This window comes from Equus przewalskii, chromosome 13 (genome assembly GCF_037783145.1).
Source record: "Equus przewalskii isolate Varuska chromosome 13, EquPr2, whole genome shotgun sequence".
In the NCBI taxonomy this organism is placed as follows: Eukaryota; Metazoa; Chordata; class Mammalia; order Perissodactyla; family Equidae; genus Equus; species Equus przewalskii.
The window spans coordinates 55570003-55589260 of record NC_091843.1 but is presented as its reverse complement, the minus strand read 5'-3'; the positions used below and the strand labels follow the sequence as shown (position 1 = coordinate 55589260).

Below are 19258 nucleotides of genomic sequence, written 5' to 3'. Positions count from 1 at the left end.
TTTTGTGCCGTTACATTCTTGAGTTACTAAGAGATTACTCTTTTGTTATTACAATCTAAAGCACCAAATAGTGATATTTTACTTTTAAAACCATTTTTCATATAGAATACTTTGTATGTTTCCTAAAAAAGATTAAATGAGATATCTGTTTTAATTTAAAACTTAAATGATGTGGAAAGAAAAACCCACCCAATTTCCATTTGAATGAAATTTATGTGTAAGTTTTTGGTTATGTCTTGTATATGAGTAACTAAACATAGTTTCTTCCCTTTCCTCATTGAAGTTATGGGTTTATAGCTATACAGGGGTGATTGAGATTACTTTGCATCACTATTTTCCCTAGCCAATAGAAACAAACTCTGTATTAGTCCCTATTTTAAATTACTGGTTAACTTTTCCCCTGCCTCCAAGTAAATGTGGGTAATTGACAGTTGTTTCTACAAAGTTTTGGATAGATCTATGATGAAATTTTTGCCAGTTTAGAGTAAGTCCTCCTAGTGACCATGTTTATGTTATCAAATCTTTATGCCATTACTGCTAATGAAATAAAAATGTTAGGCTAAAATAGTACCTGTCTAGCTTTTTAAACATTAATTATACAAGCTAACTGTCATGGTTTATGAATGACAATGTATATCTTTATTTCAAGAAAATTTGGGGATATTTCATGTATTTACTCATAATATGTGAAGTAGTAAAAAAAAAAAAAGAGTGTGGTTCTGGATTTTACCATTTACTAAGACTCACTCCTAATTTTTTGGGAAAAAAGTATATACTTTCTCAGAGGAGTTGTATTGTACACATAAAATATGATAGTTTACCTACAGCCACCTAATAAGCTATAATGTGCTCTTGGTAAAATAGAATGAAGAGGGGTTACAATCTGAGCCCTGGAATCTGTTTAAAGCCCTTGGAGGCTAGAGTAAAGCACCCCCTAAAGACTTGGAAGTGAAGAAAATGCTTTGCCTTCTGAGAGTTATTGTGTGTATACAGAATGAATCATGGCCAAGATATGAAAAGTCACTGATAAAGCCAGTATTTATCTCAGTCTATAGCTTATAGCTTTTCCAACTTATTAACATATCTAAAGAAAGTATGTACCCCTCTGAAGTTGCTGAAGTGGCCTTGTGCTGTAGAAGCCCAAAGAGAGTCTCCAAGACAAGGACAAGAATTGACAGTACATGAAGAAAGGAAATTTAACTCAGAAAAGTCTGATAATGTGGTTCGGTTGAGGGAGTGCCTATGGTGAGAAGAATATTTCAGGCTGTTAATGTGTCTTACTCAGCAAGCCCCCCTGGTTTTGTTTCTTGGCTCCAAGCACAATTCTAACAAGAAATACAGTTGATTATATCATATTTTTGGTAACTGTGCTTTCTTATTGTAAAGTAATAACTAAGCACTCGTATAGGTCTTATGTACATAGTGTATTAGTCTGCTAGGGCTGTCATACAAAATACCACAGACAAGATGGCTTAAACAACGGGCGTTTATTTCTAATAGTTCTGGAGGCTGGGAACTTTAAGATCAAGTGCCAGCAAATTCAGTTTCTGGTGAGAGCTCTCTTTCTGGCTTGTGGATGACTTGCTTTCTCACTGTGTCCTTCTGTGGCCTTTCCTCAGTGTGTGAGCTCAGAGAGAGCAGGTGAGCTCTGCTTGTCTCCTCCTGTAAGGACACTAATCCTATCAGATCAGGGCCCCACTCTTATGGCCTTCTTTAACCTTAATTACTACCTGCCGGTTAACCTTAATTACTTCCTTAATTACCCATCCAAACACAGCCACAAGGGGATTAGGGCTTCAATATGTGAATTTTGGGGGCACAGACATTCAGTCCATAACAATTGGTTACTGTGTTTCTGCTCCTTAGAGGTGACCCTTCCCTTTACATTTTTTAAATCAAATTGGATTTTGGGGACTTGTGTTGCTGTGAGTATACCTTGGTGGCATACTCAGTAAGCATGTCATTCTTTGCTCTTTGGGAGCTATTCTCCACCCCTTGTGTCATACTTGGACATTGTATGGGTGAAAAAGCCAGCACATTAAAATATTTCTATGGTTTCAGTCTTTGACACATCTATTCTCTGTGGTAATAATTGCTCCACAGAGTTGTTACTGGTCGTGATTCTTTAAGGGAATATATGTTAAAAACTATAAAGATGCAAAGATCAGTTATTTTTATAAAGATGCAGAGTGTTATTTTATTGTTATTTGCAAAGCTTGAGGACTTGAATCCAGATCTTCTAATTCCAAGTTTAGGACTCTGTAAGTAGCCAAACATGCCCATTTTCCAAGGATAATTGTAATTTTGTATGGGCAAGGACTCTGGGGAAGGTCCCAGTAAGTTTTATTTGTGCCATCTCATGCAAATAAATCAAAATGCTCTGCTTTGTTTTGTGAATTATATCTAAACTCAGCTGCTGGTGTTTGGTGCCCAGAATAAAAGATTTTGCTCAGTGATATGTCTAGAGCTTATAGAAGAATAACCCAAGACTGGAAAAATACATCTCTTAGCCCAGCCATTTTAATATTACATATTGAGAAGTATGTAAAATGTTAAGGAAGCATGCCATATTGGCTTACCAGCTGCTATTTTTATAGAGAGAAAATCTGGTTTAAGTTAATATCTAAGGCTGGATGGAGGTGTGGAGGAAAGTAGAGAAGAGCTTTGAATTATTACAGGAGTGAGAAGGATGTTATTTACGTTACCTCAGGGCTAACAAGAGGATAAGGAGTAAAGAGATAGGAAGAGGGAGAGTGAAGAAAAAAAAGAAAAAAATATATATGTTTATATGTGTATATATAAAGAAAAATTCTATGCTGATGCTGATTGCATTTTGTAGGAATGTTGATGCTGCCTCTTCCTCCTCCTCTACATTTGCTACCCCAGATTATCAGGCACCTTTGGCTTTTTGATGCTACAAAAGTGTAGGAGTTTGCTCAAACTTGGAACATTTGCTCCAACCATTGCTTTATGGTATCTGTCCTAGGTAGGAAGTATTTAAATGCTTTTTCTTCAATCCTACAGTTTTAGGCTGATACCTTAGAAAAGAGAGCTGAGTTCCCATTTGGAGAAAAGATTTGCTTATAGTGTTCTGCACTCCTGAGTCCTGATTGTGTGTGTATATAGGTTAAAATTAAAAATACTAATTGAAGTCACTCATTTGAAATAGTGAGGCTTTGGGGCTTGAACTCTCCATGCTTTTTAACTTTTTGAAAAATTGTTTAATGATATTTCAGTGTTGTTATTCTTGTAAAAATTTGAGCAATATGTGGGTTGAATTAGTATGAGAGGACATGTTTAGTAATTTTATGTAATATAATCAAATTTTTGTCTTTTGCTCTTGTAAAGTCTGTAAAATTTAAACTACCTAAACTTCTGGCAGTATTGTAGTCTTCATTAAGATTTATAATAATGTAAATTAATATATATAACACCATGTTTTGTATTCATGTTTTCTTTTAATATATAATGAATATATTTAGGTAATAAATCAGTTAAGGTCAAGACAAAGTCATACAATCTTAATTCATCTAACAGCTGCCTGGTGTTCCCCATTTATTCCGTTTTTAAGGTAGTTCACAAATGAAAAAAGCCTTGGCGTTAAACTCCATTTCTAAGAAGTCAGGAAATTCCTAAGTTATTCTTCCTCTAGCAACCATATTTCAACATTATTTCTGTGAGTGTAGTAATTTCCAATTTTCCTATTATGTATACCTTTTCAATGCTGTGTAAGTCAAGTTAAGAAAGTTAATATTAGAGTAGGAGTATAAACTTTGGAATTTCCTGACTTTTAGTATTTTAGCTTTTTGCTTTACTTTGGTGGGCTGGATCATGAAATTTAATTTATATAGTTAGGATGGATATATTTTTATTCAAAGAAGTAGTGGTTATTTTCAGCTGTCACACTGTGAATAGCTTTAAAAAAGACTACTTTGCATCCTAGATAATGAAGTACTTGGTGTTTGCCCTTCACTTTTGGTAGCTTTCAATTTTTACCTCTCTAACTATGACTAGAAGTCACTCCAGAAGTTCCAGTTGGTTCTTTGTTTTCAATAGAGGAGTTACAGTTTCATAAATCATCCACCTTCTATAGATATATTTGTACAAATACAAATAGAATTGCATGTGCTAACTGAAGAAGCCAAAGCATTGGGTATTAATTTCATTGTTGAAGCATTTTTTAACTATCCCCTCTCACCCCTTGAATGAGGACACACCGAGTACTAGTAATAGGGATTCATTTGTTCATTCCTTCATTCAACAAACGTCTATTGAAATCATACCGTGTGCCTGGGACTTCTAGGGCTTGGGGATATAGTAGTAATCAAAGCAAAGTCCCTGTCCTCTTCGATAGTTCATTCTAGTAGGTGGAAAAAGAACTTAAACAGATTGAAAAAGTTTATACTCTGTCAGGTAATGTTAAATGCTATGAAGAAAAACTTAAGTGGAGTTTGGAGACAGAGAGTAATAATGGGGTACTCTTTTAGATAGGGTGGTCAGGGAAGGCCAATCTCTCTGATAAAGTAATATCTAACTGGAGACCTGTAGGAGGTGTGCATAGCTTGAGGAAGAACAATCCAGTAAGCAGGAATAACAAGTGCAAAGGCCCTCAGATGGAAGTGTGCTTACAGTATTCCCAGAATAGCAAGGAGGCTGCTGTGGCAGGAGTAGAGTGTGTGGGAAGAAAGACAGCTTTAGATGATAAGGTGAGAGTAATAATGGGGATGAGAGGACGTGGAATCCCGTAGTGCCTTATAGGTCTTGGTAAAAACTTTGAATTTTACTCTGAGTGGAGGATTTGGGATGGAAGAGGTGCATGATCTAAATTATAGTCTACAGGGATCACTATGGCTACTGTACAGAGAATAGATTGCAGGGGAGCAATGGTAGAAGCAGACAATCAACTGGTGGATTATTACAGTAATTCAGTCAAGAGATGATGTGGCTTAGACCAGAATGACAGTGGTAGAGGTAGTGAAAGGGGGATTCTGGAATACTTTGAAGGTAAAGGTGGTAGGATTTGTTGGTTAGAGATAAAGTGTGAGAGAAAGTGGGTCATAAGGAATGGCTCCAGAGTTTACCTAGTAATTTATGTCTCTCTCACTTGCCTATTGCTTTGTTTACAGAAACTCTTTCCTAACCATCTGGTTACCCCCAAATTAATAGCCACTCTGACTTAATGTTTATCAAAACTAGCAGTCTTCCTCTAAGTCTGTTGATGTGTCCCATTTTAAGTTCTCTACAAAGAAATGGTCAAATTCTAAATGTTTACTAAAAATCTGAAATTCTTTTAAACCATTTAAAATAGTAGATTAACATTTTTATTTTAAGTAATTGTATTTTACGGCAGATATGTTAAAATACAGCTTGTCGATTAGAAGATATGGAGAACTAGTTTACAGGGCGGCAAGTCTGTTTTGCTCTTTCAGTCTCTCACAGCTATTTCCTTCACTTCCCTCAGGCCTCCTCTTGAATGACACAATTCAGAGAAGATTTCGCTCACCTCCCCATTTAAAACACTTTCCCATTACTTTCTATCTTCTTACCTGCTTTATTTAGCTGCATTGAATTTATCATCTGACATATATTTGTTTCTTACTTTTGTGTCTGTGTCACCCCACTAAAATATAAACTCCACAAGGGCAGTCGCATTTTTGAACAGTACTTAACATGTATTAGTAATGCAGCAAATAATAATACGTTAATTGAATTAATGAATAGCTTTAAGTAGCTGTCCTTATGTGACAACACAGCATAGTGCATGACACAAAATGAGTGTTTCTTAAATGGCAGCTTCAAAAGAAAAATAGATGTCCTTGTGCATTGCTGGTGGGAATGTAAAATAGTACAGCCACTGTGGAAAACAGTATTGCAGTTGCTCAAAAAATTAAACATAGAATTGCCGTATGAGCCAGCAGTTCCATTTCTGTGTATGTGCCCAGAAGAGGTGAAAGCAGGAACTCAAACAGATACTTGTACACCCATGTTCATAGCATCATCATTCACAATAGTGAAAAGGTGGAGGCAACCCAAGTGTTCTTTGACAGATGATGGAGAAATATAGAGTATATACGTACAGTGGGGTATTATTTAGCCTTGGAAAGGAATGAGATTCTGACACATGCTTCAACATGAATGAAGCTTGAAGACATTATGATAAGTAAAATAAGCCAGTAACAAAAGGACAAATATCACTTGATTCCACTTATGTGAGGTACCGAGAGTAGTCAAATTCATAGAGACAAAGTAGAATGGTGGTTGCCAGGGGCTAGGGAAGATGGGGAGTTAGTGTTTAATGGATATGGAGTTTCAGTTGGGGGAGATGAAAAAGTTCTGGAGATGGATGGTGGTGGTGATTGCATAATAATGTAAATGTACTTAATGCCACAGAACTGTACACTTAAAAATGGTTAACATGGCAAATTTTATGTTATATATATTTTACTACAAAAAAAAAAAAAAAAAAAAACCAGGAAAGTGGACCTGAAAACAGGCTGTTCTGAGTTTGAATCTCACATTGATCTTGTTGGCTTTCCAGACTTTTTCATGGTTCTGTTCTTAAGCTTTAACAAAGAGAACCTGTGAGTTATTTAACCTTACATTCACTGAATGGGCAGCTTGCTAGTAATATCCTGAGGCCTTTAATTTTGTATTTACTCATTTCTAGGTACTTAAACTCAATTTTATTTATGGTTCTTTTTCTGTAATTTTTTAAAGCTTTCTTTTGTATCTCGAATTCTTATTCTAAAGCCTTAAATACTACATTTTCTGATGTTTAGGTCCTATAAGGTTGTACACCTAATAGATGTTTACTTTCATTTCCTCATTTTATTATTTGTAAAAGAATTTCCAGGTTATTAGTTCTCATGTTATTCATTCTCAAGTAATAAGTTATTTATTTTTGACTATTGTTGTCAGTATCTCTCTGAATCCAGTCAGGAAACAGAAACCACAAAGTAATTTAAACAGGGGAAGTTTAATATAAAGAATTCTTAAGCTATGATAGATGAGTAACTAAAAATGTAAAGAGAACTATAACAGATACCCTTGGGGTGAAGGAGAGTATTCAAGGAAGGAACAACTTGGTAGAAGGGACTCCTCCCAAGGTTGGAGTTCAGACCTTTTTAGAGAAGACGTGATTGCAGGTCTACTGGAGGTGGAGAAGTTTGCTGGGTTGCTGGGGCCAGAGTTGGTCCATAGTTGCTGGGCAAGCTGAAAACAACCCTTTGGGGCACAGTTGAGCTGAGGCTAGTGGATGGGCACGTAGAAGTAGAGTGCCACTGACGGGAGCATGAGGTCTAGGGTACGTAGTATTTGTGTTGGGAGGGCCACAGCAAGGTGATCAGGGATCCTATGGATAAAGAATCCTAATGGTAATGGAGAACTTGGGAGGGTCTGGTGGTATTAGGTGGAGAAGAAAGAAGCTGGGCATTTGGAATGGGGTATGAAAAAGGAAAGAAAGAGGGGCTGGCCCAGTCATACAGTGGTTAAGTTCATTCAGGGCCAGTCTTCCTCAGCAAAAAAAGAGGAGGATTGGTAGTAGATGTTAGCTCAGGGCTAATCTTCCTCAAAAAAGGAAAGAAAGAGACTTGAGACAATTCTATTTTTCTCTCTCTTTGAATCCTCATATATTTAAAATATACACCAAGTGCTGTAAATACTGTTTCTATTAATATCTTCTTTCCATCCTCATTGCGTTAGCTTAGGCTTTCATCATCTCCATCCCAGGCGCTGCATTATTCTCCTGATTTATCTTCCTGCCTTATCTTCCTCTTCCAGTCTAGTGTCATTTTTAGAAAATAAAGATCTGACATGACATTTTGTTGCTTAAAATTCTTTAGTGACCCCCCCACTGCTGAGTAACTCTAAACTCCTAAGGTGGCGTATGAGGCCCTGTGGGTTGGTCCTATGCCTGCTGCCAGCCACCCTAGACACCTTCTGTTTTGAGTTTCTTAAAAATCTGCAAACATCATTTCCTTCTCCTTTGCATATTATGTCCCTGCTACTGTTCCTTAGTCACCTTGCCATCTGGAAAATACTCATTTTTTAACTCTTAAATGCCACCTATTCTTCTCCGGTTTTCCCAAGCCGTCTTCAGTGCTAGATGACCGTTTTACTTTTAACACACTTCTATTTGCTTATATATGTCTCATCCCACAGGGGAACTGAGTTTTTTTACGTTATGTCTCAGTTCGTTCAGGCTGCTATAACAAAAAACTACAGACTACACTGACTAGATTGGATGGTTTATAAGATTAGACTGGGTGGCTTATAAACAGCGGAAATTTATTGCTTGCAGTTCTGGAGGATGGAAGTCTGAGACTGATGTGCCAGCATGGTCGGGTGAGGGCCCTCTTCTGAGCTGCAGAGTTCTCATTAGATCTTCGCATAGTGGAAGTGGCTAGGGAACTCCCTGGAGCCTCATGTATAAGGCATTAATCCCATTCATGAGTGTTCCATCCTCATGACTTAAGTGCATCCCAAAGGCCCCTCTACTGTTACATTTGCAAGTTAGGATTTTAACATATGAATTTGGAGGGGACACAAACATTCAGGCCATAGCAACCTATTCATCTTTTTATCCTTGATTTTTCTTTTTTAAAGATTGGCACCTGAACTAACAACTGTTGCCAATCTTTTTTTTCTCCTTCTTCTCCCCAAAGCCCTCCAGTACCTAGTTGTATATTCTAGTTGTGAGTGTGCTATGTGGGACGCCACCTCAGCGTGGCCTGATGAGCAGTGCCGTGTCCGCACCCAGGATCCAAACTGGTGAAACCCCAGGCCACCGAAGTGCACCGCGCAAACTTAACCACTCGGCCATGGGGCCAGCCCCTATCCTTGATATTTAATGTACCACACAGCACATAGTGGATGTTAGATGTTTGTTAGATAAGTCAGTAAATTGTATCCATGCATACTGGGTTTTAAATAGTTTTTTACTCAAATAACATGATCACTTGCCATAACTTAAAGAAATAGAGTTCAGAAAGACACACACTATAATTAAGGATTATTGGGGTTTTGTGTGTTTATACATGTTAAAGAAATAATACCTTAATTTCTATAATTCTTCCATTTCCTAATACTTTCCTAATACTTAAATATATATTGCTATGTGAGAGCGTAGGTAGAGTAAGTTAGAGATAAGGAAAGTGAGATGAAAATGAGCAAACTGCTTAAATGAATGATGGGGTTGAAATTAGAAATCAGTTCTTTTTGAATTGTCTTCCTTTAATCTTTGTAGTATTAAAAATCAAATAGACAAATATTTATTATTTACATTATTAAATTATTAAATATTACATTATTAAATATTAACATTAAATAAAATACAATAAAGTTATATAGTATACAGTATCTTCACTCCCTGAAGATATCAAAAAGTGTATCTTTTTGTATGTCAGCATTTGCACGTTTACTCACATGCACATATTGCATATTTATAATTTCTTAAATTGACACATAAATTTATAATTTTTTAAATTGGCTCATAAATATAATGTGGATGATGATGCCCCTTTTTTGAGTTCCTGTCTCTAAAAAAACTGTACCATTTTAATTCCTAAGAAGCACTTAAAATTATAGTAAAGGGAAATAAAGCCTCTTTGGTAAAGTTTGTTTTCTAGCCTAGATAAGGCTTTTTGCAATTGGTTCTGCTTTTCCTAGTAGCCTTAAGGAGAATCGGTTTGATAATAAGATTTATCGTAAAGTTTGATACCCTGACATAGTCTCAGGAGTGGTTAGCTACAGTTGGTGAAAACAGCCATTAGAATCTCCTATTCATAGAAACATCGTCCATTCCTAAGAGTCAGAAAACATAATACTGTGTGCCTTAATCATTCAGTTGCGTTAGATATAGTTTATTTTGTAATGCATCTGGACCAGAGACATATGGATTTCAGATACTCTAAAGAATTTAAAAGTACATAAATTTTTAAATGTAATTCATCATGCTTCTGGCCCCATGTTTATCCATGTAATTTTATGATCCCATAACCAAAATAAAATAGCTGAAAGAGAACCAGTATAAAATGAACAATATTTTGCTGTAAAAGTTCCTTAACAAGCAGAGCTAGAGTTTGCCACTCTTTCCACAGAATAATTTTCTGAAGTATTGATTATAACTAAACATTAGCAAATATATTCTTATGGGCTTCCTAAAAGGAAATTCTCAGATCCTGCTTTATCTTTTGCTACTTAAATTAATTGAAGGAAAGGAAAATTTAAAAAAATACTGCCCCCATGCCCTAATTTCATAATTTTGAAAATTATGAGATTATTTTAAGGTTTTATTACTCAAAAGAGTATTGCTTTATCTATCTTGCTTGATATGAACAGAGGAGTTCTCAGAGTTAATCAGTCACAGGTATTTGTTAAAGATCTGCTTATCAAACACTGTGCTATGTCTTGTTGAGGTTACAAAAACGTATAATACATAACTTTAGTCCTTGGAAAGTTTATAATGTAGCAAAGAAGATTAAATATAGGTAAAACCTTTAATGTATGATTAAGTGTTAAAGTATTAAGACAATAAATATTGTAGGAGTTAAAGTATTTTAAAACCAAAAGACATTTTAGGGATAATCTAATTCAGTATCTTATTTTACTGATGAGGAAACAGAAGTCTGGACTAGTTATTACCTCAAAAATCTGCCCAGAGTCACGCTACTAGATAATGTCATAGCCATACTTAGAACCCAGGTTTCCTGACTGTCGCCTAGTACTTTCAGTTTTTGAGCGCCTGAGAGTCTGTATGGAGAGGGCTTGATTCAAGACATATGGAAGATATATGGAAGATATATGGAAGAAGTGAGATGTTGAAGGGTGTAGATAGATGATGGGGAGAAGAGCTGGTGTTCCATGATGGAGAGAGCTTAGAAGATGTGGGGAGGAACAAAAGGAACAGCTTAATGAGAGTAGAAGGCACGGAATAGGAATTGTTGATAACTTGGGGTTAGATTAAAGAGATCCTTGCAAACCAGGTAGATTTTATGTTGTAGGCACTGGAGATTTCTCCAACAAAGGACTTGATAAAAATTGTATTTTGGGGGCCTGGCCCCGTGGCCTAGTGGTTAAGTTCGGCATCCTCTGCTTCGGCGCCCTGGGTTCAGTTCTCGGGTGTAGACCTACACTACTCGTGGGCGGCCATGCTGTGGCAGTGACCCACATACAAAATAGAGAAAGATTGGTAACAGATGTTAGCTCTGGGTGAAACTTACTCAGCAAAAAAAAAAAAAAATGTATTTTGGGAAGATCAGGCTGTAATGGTGAGTGTGAAAGATTGAAGTAAGGTAATACCAGGGGCAGGAAGACAGGGTAGGTTGAATTATCAGGTTGTGGTCGTAGGAATGAAGTAAGAAATTCAAACCTGCAGGGCATTTCTAGGGGAAAACAACAGGACCAGATTGTAGTTTTATATAGAGAATGAAGGGAAAAAGTGTGTAGAAAAATGGTATTTCCATGGACAGAAATAAAATAACTTGGACAAGGACTAAGATGAATGGAGTTTTCTGTGTAAAATTAAGTTGTCAAGGATTCTGGAAATCATCTGTACTGAGTTTAGGAATAAAATTAGGTCATCCAACTGATGATATTCCTTGGGGATTTGAAATACAGCACTTAAGTGAAGGGGCCAAAATATAGATTGTAAAATCTTGCGTATGTGATCATGCTGAAATTGTCAGGATATATGAGCTTACTAAAGAAATAGGGGTAGAAAAAGAGTACAAGAGACAGTCTTGAAAATGTCACTTGCTATTGAAGAGGAGAGGGAGAAGGAGGGGAGTTCAAAAGGAGACAGGAAAGAGTGAATTCAGAGTGAAGTTGTGGTGGGAGGATAGTTCAGAGCACCATGGACTTGGTCCCACGCAGACCTATGTTGGAGTTCATCTTCTACGGCCAGTTGGCTTTGTTACAGTGGATAAATCATCTTTTTGAAAGACTCAGTTTTTGTCATATGTAAAGGTAATAGTACCTATATTTTAGGTAAGAGTTACTGCGAGCGTTAAGTAAAGCCAGTGAAGAGCTTAGCTCAGTGCTTGACCCACAGGTACATTCGATAAACCTTATAAGATAAATAGGGCCGTAGAAGCTACAAAGAATAAAGAAATGACACTGGCTTTAGAAAACAAAAAAGAAACTAAAGGATTATATCTGAAAGATGGGTTTTGGATAAAATCATAATGCAGTTAAATTTGATACATGTTTATATGCAGGTTGTACAGTGGTGAGTCAGCTTTGAAGTAGAATTAAATAGATTACAATTCAAAGAATAAGAACTAAGCAAGCTTTTCTTGTTCTGGATATTAAAAGGATTACTACTGAGTGCTAATGAAGGCTTACTGTAAATGTACTAACATTTAATCTAAAATAAGATTTTAGGTTTTTGTTCGATGGTTTCCCGTATCTTTGGACAGTCAGTAATGAAGTTTTCACATTTTAATTTAGTGTTAATAATCACTTTTACCTGTTGTGTACACTTAGAGACTGTTAGGTTATCTCTGTACATTTTTCAGTTATATGTATAAACATTTTTGAGTGGAAGGGTACTTATATTCAGGTTTATAAAAACCACTATGGATATGGTTTAAATCTAATAGCGGTAAGATACCTGAATTCGTAATTGTCACTGCTCCATTAGTTAGAGTGCATTTTTAACATGTTCACCAGATTCCTTCTTCAATTAAATTATTCATTTGTCTTTTGTGTAGGTCTTAAGCCACTGAAATAGAATAAAACAGAAGAAACAGGCATTTTTTCCATGTATTTTTTTCTTGGAATACTGTATTCACTTCTTCATACATGACCCTAGTGGTGCCTCACATTTGTAATAATACTTGCCTAAATGAGAGTAGAGCTTACTGTGACATTTTCTATTAGTTCATTCATAAATGTTTTAGAAACCATTAACCTTTGTCTTTTTGTGGCCTCTAATCTCAAAGTTTGTTTGAAAAACAAAACAAATGCAGTAAAACTAAAATAAAAAGAAGAGAAATTTCTTCCTGGCTAGAATAATGAGTTCTTAAAAACTGTTTTTATAAAGTCAGTTCTTTTGATTAAGGGATGGTTGTGAAAATTATGTATATTGTAGTATCCTATTAACTACTGACTACGTTTTTATTCTTGTCATATTAAAGAATTTTTTTTGTTCTCATTTTAGGAGAAAATGCCAAAACATTTGTTAAAAAAATCTTTATTATTCTTGCCATGCATCCATTTTAATCACAAATTTATGTCATTTCTCAAGCATACCTCTCTGTTGGATAAATTGAAATCTTTGGAAACATAGTCGTATGTGGGTATATGGTCTGTGGATGTTCAATGTGTGGCTTCTAAAAACTGACTTTTATGCTTATGGAATGTTTGTTTATCAATGTCCTTATTATAGACCAGGATTGTGCTTTGTGTCTCCATCTTCTGAAATTATATAAAATAGCCATACAAAGTAAATTAAAACTAAGCTAGTGAATTGTAACTAACATGAAAGAAATTAATAGAGTAGTTTAAATTTTTGTACAGTAGGTATTACTTCTGAGTCACAGATGTAAAAAGCATAAAGCATAGTTAATCGTGAAAAACCTCATAAAGAAAGAAGGAAATGATAGTAGAGAGTCTGTTCAGTTGAAGTCAACAAACATTTTTAGTAAATCATCGTTTTGAAAAATCACTGTGATCCTGATGCTACTGGTCAAGAACCACACCTTGAAAACCACTGTTAGAAATCTTGGTAGACCGATTTGAAGTCATCAAGATGAGAATGAAAAGGAAGATTTTTTAGTTTAAGAAAGTGATCTTTAACTTCTAGCATCCGTCATCTTGTTTATCACAGTGGTAGTGTGTTATAAAACTGGCCAACATCTCAGCATTTTTTCATCTAAACTTTCCAGTGTATTTATTCAATAAATACTTACTAAACATCTATGTGCCAGGCATGTTTAGAGCTGGAGACAAAGAGTAAGACAGACATAGCTCCTGCCCTCAGGGAACTTACATTCTCTTTGGGGCCATATATAGACAAAAACAGGTAAACAGGCAAATTATGTAGTTGCCAGTTGAAGTATGTCATATGAAAGGCACAAACAAGACGAAGATTGAGAAGATCAGAGAGCAAACTATGTTAGGTATGGTGGTCTCTGAAGAGATGACATTGAAGTTGAAACCCAAAAAGGAGAAGAAACTAGGTCTGTTAAGAGGAGAAAAGAGGAGCATTATTTTAGTAGAGACAATTAAATATGCATAGGCCCTGAGGCAGGATGAAAAACTTTTATTCTAGGAACTGAAAGTAAACCAGCCTGCTTCTAAGTTTGGGGATGGGAGGGGGAGCAAGGGAGAGAGAAAGAGGGGAGAAATTAGGGCAATCCTTAGGTTTCTGATTTATGTGAATGGATGAATGGTAGTATTGTTTATGGAAATGGGGAAGAGGTGTGTGTCCCTCATGTCAAGGGGAGCTTAGCTGTGTTTTGAGAGAGTTTGGTCAAAGAAGCGGTCTCTTGAGTTGGTTAAAATCATTACTACACTAAAGTAAGATTACACAGAGGAAAAACTTTATTTATTGCTAAGAAATTTAGGAGATCCCTCAGATGTTAACAAAATTTAGGGAAACAAAGTAATATTCTAGGGAAAACACCAAGGCTATCAAGGATTAAGAGAAAAGCAGTCTATTTCGGGGTGTTTAAAGTAATGTTGACTCCCATGGAGATTAAAAAGTGATTAATATTCTAGCCAAGTAGAAAAAGGCAGATTGTCCAGAGGACAAGTGAAAATAATAAGTTAATACATAGTCATAAAGAGAGTGTTGGTGAGAGAAGCCATTGGCTCATCAGAGAATATAGAAAAAAATTACCATGGACATAGAATATCTCACATTATAGTTGAAATATGAAATGTTAGTATTTATAGGTGATACTAAAGGGACAATGCTAGAAAGGAAAAAGCAATTTCTAGAGGATCTAAAACCCAAAGATCTTAGGAAACTTCTTTGAGAATAAAATTTAAATGCCTGAAGGAGTTTTAAAAACCTGGGTTATCTAGCTCATGCCCTAGAATTTCAGTGACTACATAGAATATGAACTCATTAAAATGGAAGTCAATCTTGTTTTTATTTTTAATGTAATATTTCCCACTTCTCCAAGGGACTACTGGAAGGATTTAAATAATCCATATCCTTATGAAAGTGAGTTATAGACCTCCTTAAAATTAATAAGAGTAAAGACTTTCTGAGTAGTGTTCAGTTTAATCTTGTGACTTTCTTTCCAAAGAAAGCTGTGTCTGAGAGAATGTTGTTTCTTTATTGTTGAAAGAAATAGTCTGTTTCTGTTTTGTTCACCAGTATATTCACCATACTTAGCACAGACATATTATAAGCATTTAGTAATATTTGTTGAATGAATATGAATTTTGCATTCAGTTTTGGAATTTTTGGAAAGCTGATAATCTACAAAGCTTCGTTTGTGGTACCTCAGGAGATGTCTCTACCATTACTGTAATCAAGAATTATATAGTAACAGGCTATACCTAAGTAGTATTAGTGCTGATCAGATGGGGTAGGATATTTTTGAGATTATGTGTTTCCATGCATTACAGAGAAGACTGGGGCTATTTTAAGCCAAATGTAAATTTCTTTTAGAGTTTTTGTGGATTTTAGTTATTTTGATTAGTCTCCTCTTTATGGTTAATAATCTGCAGTTGACTGTGTTGTTCCTAAATTCCAAATACTACAGGATTGAGTTCATGATGCTTTTGAGAACAAACACTATCATTTTCAAAGAAGTTTTATAGATGACAGATGAGATATCCCAGGACCTCATTTTACTTGGATTTATTTCTGGAAGTCCAGTAGAGGTACTTATTACTTTAGTTACCTGTAGAAAAATGACAGACATTCCTATCTGGCTCATAGTTCTCTATTTTTTTAAATCTAGCACATCAGTTCTTTTATATTCTCTCCATAAGTGTGTATCCATACTTTATTTTTCTTAATTATGTATCAAACCTTTTTTTTTTCCTGAAGCTCTTGATTAAAATCAGTTTTCCTCTAGAATAATTTGAATTCACTTGGCCTCCTTTCTCGTGGTCCTGTTATTTGGTGATTATTTTCTCAAATATTTGTTTTTATGACCTTTGTTACCTTTATGTCGACGCATTTTAGTGGTTGCAGTTTCAACTCCAGCTAAGCTTTCTGGGATAATAATACTGGTTTACACTAACTCCTAGGATAGAACCTCATCAATCATGTAGAAGGAGAATTAGGACATAATGAACACTAAAGAAGCAACATCACCTTTTACTCCAGCAGCAGTGGAGAGAAGCGTTATTTACCGAAAGAGAACAGGTTGAGCAGAGATCTGTTAGAGCAATCATGTTGTGCACTATTACTGTAAAACAGTTAGGTGATAATTCTCAAGGGTTGAGCTGTTTTTAATGTTATGTATGAGAAAACATTTTATGGGCTTTTAGGCAGAGAATTTTATATATAAGTGGTAATAGAGAAACAGTGTAACATTTATTATTATGAACTTGGTGGCATTGTGATATAATGGACTTTGAGGCTTTGGGATCAGCTGCTTTGAATTGTGACCTCTTCACTTATTAGCTTTGTAGCTGTGGACAAGTTACTTGACCTCTCTGGGCCTCAGCTTCTTGTTTTGCAAAATGGATATGATTTCTTGACAGAAGTTTTGAGAGAATGAATGCAATTACATACACAAAATGCCTAATGAAACTTTTGGCACATACGGCTTTTTCTCTAAAGATGAATGTATGGAAAGGGAGATATAAAAAACTTCCCTCATGATTTGCTAGAGCTTTGTGCCCATAGATCTCTATATTGTCTCAACCTAAGTGATCCACAATCCCAACAAGGATGTGTGTTTAAAGAAGGCATGGAGATTTTGCTTTTTTGTACACTTTGAACAAAAGGTCAGTAGGTGCTCTGAGGTCCTAGGTGGCTGCTGGATATAAAGATATGGGAAGGGGGAAGATGAGCAAGGGGAGTTTAGCAGACCCCTGGTCCTTCTTCCAGCAGAGCAGCTATACTTTTGTTTTACCTTTTGTACTTCCATGGAAGATACTGATTGAACAAAAGGGTCTGTGTCTTTCAAGTAAGTTTGAAAAACCAAAGCAGGCTCAAGCACTCTATTCCTTAACTTCTCTTTCTCTCGGGTCCCACTCTATTTTCTCCTTGGCCTTTTAAAGTTTGTGGAAATGGGTGGGGCAGGAAAGAGGGAGGAGTTTCCCAGGTTGTCTAGCTGGTAGAGTTCTCAGCCAACTAAGCATCACAAAAGGATAAACGTCCTATGCAAAGAGGGCACCCCTGGTGGAAAAGTTCCTTGACCTCCTTAGCCTTTAGCATTGATCTCCACCCACACTGCCACATTTTTGAGCCATCATCAGAAATTTTCCAACTTTGAAATAACAAATACAGACGTCTTACCTCCAATTGCTTCCTTCTGTTTTCTTTTATTGAGATCTCTTTAGTTGACCCTTCCTATTTTCATTTCCTTCTTTATCCATCTTTGATACTGATCTATCGCTTTCCTCTCTTTTAAGTGTCCTAAAGTTCTTTCCCCACTGGTTTTCCCTGTACCCACCAGCAAGAACTCTGACTCTGGATGAATCTGTCTGACTTCACTCTGCCATTAAGCATTGATTGAGACAATAACACACTGGGCTGGTTAGTTGCCATAATTTCCTGAGCTCTGAGTTGCATCTCTTCCAGTTATAAGGGTGACTTCTCTCTCATCCATCTTCAATATCTTCCTCTCTATTGGCCTCTTAGCATCAACATTTAAAAATGCTCAAATGAATCCAAACATCAAATGAAAGTGAGAAACAAATCCATCTGCTGTTTGAGGTACAACCCTTTCTCTCATCTTCTCACAAACTTTTTAAGCAAGTTGTTTGTTTTCATGGTCTCTAGTCCACTCCAGTAGTTTGTGCTCCTATAAGCAAACTGCTTTTGTAAATTTGTTTTACTTTCCTGCTTAATAATGTTTAATAGCTCTCTCATTACCTTGTGAGAGAATCTCATATCCTCAGCCTTGTATTCATACCATTCTACTTTCTAGCCATACACACTTCCTTCATTTCATCAGACGTACTTAATTTTTTCTTCCCTCTCTGGATTTTTATAGGTTCTGATTCTTCTAGCTGGAAAACGCTCTTCTTAACTTCCCAAACTCCTCATTCTTACTGTTGAGTTATCACATGTCATCTCCTGAGAGAGATTTTCCTTGACCTGGCCTGACTTACTCCTCCTACTTTATGCCTCCTCTTCATAGCACTTGTCACATTTGTAATAATTTATTTAATGTCTTTCTTCTCATGTCTTTTAATGTTAGTTTCTAGAGAGTAGGGATCTCTTTGGTTATAGGGCCTGATATTTGTAAGGAGCTGAAGAAATATTTGTTAAATAAATGAACAACTTTCTCTCTCCCTGGCTCAGTAGTTCAGTATTTCTTTGACGGTATGAGAACTTCTTTTCCTTGGCAGTATAATAAGTTTTAAATGGAGGTGAAACTATTAATTCCTCTACTAAAGTTATTAAGCAATGTAGTCAATAGTGCATAACAGCTGCCTAGCATATATGCTTTTTCCTTATTATCTTCTGCTTTTTGCTTTTTTAAAAACTAGAAATATGTAATAATTTCAAACTGTTTTATTAGAAAGTTGAGTATTTTGTTTCTTATGGCATTTTTCATTAAATCACATAGTTATTGAATACTATTCAGTGTATACCCCTAAATTAAAAATTAAAATATACATAAATGATTCAAGTTTCTAAAAAAAAAAAAACTCTTAAAAACAGTGTAGGAATACAGTATTCAAAAGAGACCCCAGAAATTTTCTGTTTTCTATCTAAATATGTTACACTTCTGTCAGCTCCTAATGCTCGAGTAAATAAAATGTTACAAAACTTTTATAATTAAGGACTATATGACAGCTAAAAGTACATAAAGTACAAAAGTCCATAAAGATAAATTAATGAATATATAAAGGAGCAGATAGCAGTGATAGTGTTTTCGTTTTGTAGAATTCTCATTTATAAACAAATAATAGTAGCATATGCATGTAAAACAATTGAATGTTGCACATATGTACAGAGATGGCTACTATATTTTATGGATTAGTAAATAGTGTTGCCAGTCCTGGTACTCTAGTGGTTAAGAGTTGGCACCACCACGGCCCAGGTTCATTTCCCTGTCAGGGAACCACACCATCTGAATATCAGTTGTCATACGGTGACAGATGCGTGTTGCTG

General features: G+C 35.7%; 1 protein-coding gene across 2 annotated transcripts in view; it reads left to right on the top strand.

Annotated features, from left to right (window-relative positions):
* Nucleotides 1–19258, top strand: part of COMMD10 (COMM domain containing 10) — a 169699-nt gene that overhangs the window by 64444 nt on the left and 85997 nt on the right. The window lies entirely within an intron of this gene.